Source organism: Arachis duranensis, chromosome 4 (genome assembly GCF_000817695.3).
Source record: "Arachis duranensis cultivar V14167 chromosome 4, aradu.V14167.gnm2.J7QH, whole genome shotgun sequence".
Taxonomy (NCBI): Eukaryota; Viridiplantae; Streptophyta; class Magnoliopsida; order Fabales; family Fabaceae; genus Arachis; species Arachis duranensis.
The window spans coordinates 106,668,236-106,669,722 of record NC_029775.3 but is presented as its reverse complement, the minus strand read 5'-3'; positions in this window follow the sequence as shown (position 1 = coordinate 106,669,722).

Genomic DNA, 1,487 nt, shown 5'->3' with positions numbered 1-1,487 from the left:
TTTCATTTTTATTCTTGTTTAGAGTCCCGATCCAGTTTTTTGTGCCGGCATCCCAGCAAACAACCACTGACGCAGATTCCGAACCAACCCCTATGCTACAGATTGAAGGGGCTAGAGAAACGTAAGAAAATAGTATTTGGTGTATATTTATTTATGGTTTGGGTGTATATTTGATAACAGTTTGGGTGTATATTCTTCCTGATTAATTTTGTGTAACTGTGCAGCACTCCTGAAACCCCCAAACAACTTCAAGAAACAACACCCAAGCTTCCCCCAGCTCTAACAAAAATGTAAGTTCATTAGACTAGAATCAATCTTTGCTTATCATCCGTATATTCTTATTCTTACTCTTATTCTTATACATAATGACGCAGTCATCCAGACGCAGAGGACGCTGCTGCCCTGTTGATGATGGCACGGACAGAAAGCTATGTTCCTAAAACAGATCTGGCCAAGGAGAATACATTTTGATGAGAACGCACCTTGCATCCCTCCAGGCAAAAAGTGATATAGAATCTCAGGTAATTTTAGACTAACATTAATGTTTTTATACCAAAGTCAACTGTAATGTTTATTAATTTAAAATTGATTTCTAGATTGTATCTGCCATCTGCCTCATCCTAAACCAGAAAAAGGAAAAGAGGTTTCATGCACAAATATACTGTTTCCCTCCCGATATTGTGGTAAGTGTTACTTCTACGAACTTTGGGTGTATTTTATGCATTGATTTGGGTGTATTTTTTAGCTTAGATTGGGTGTAAGTTGTTTATTTTCATGTTTTCATTTCTTGTATTGCCATTCTTGCAGAGCATGGCACTTTCGGATCACCCAAGGGGGGAATTCATATCCCCGAAAACGAAAAAAGAATTCAGGGTGGAAGCCTACCCGAGTTTCATTCACTTCATAGATAGAAAAAAATTAAGTTCGCATCCATATGTAAGTTTTCGTTTCGTAAATTTGTTAGTACGCTTATTTACTTATATGCCAAATAAAATAACAGACTGTTGAAATGTGGCAATCCTTCAGATTTTTGCTCCTGTTTGCCACTCGGGACATTGGTGGTTATGGCTGATAAATACAACAAAGCGAAAATGTCAAATACTTGACCCGCTACACAAAAAAGCTCCAAGCGATGAGAGAAAGGACATTAATAAATTCACTGTAAGTTGCCTCTGTCTTCTTTACTTTAATAGATAGGTCTATTTTGAAGGTTGAGTTGGGTGTATATTCCATATTCAGTTGGGTGTATCTTGTCCATTCATTCGGGTGTATTACTGATTTGTTTTGGTATTTAAGGGATATGTATTTTCAAGATTGATAACATATGCCGGCGGAAAACCTCTCGAGAAAGGCGAGAAGGAGAAGGAAATTAAAGCACCATATGTTAAAATTTCAGGCCAAAAAACAAGGTATAGATTTGTGACTCTGAACCTTAAACTTTCCTAAATGAGATTTGTAATTTATTTTCTTCGTTTTCAGCTATGACT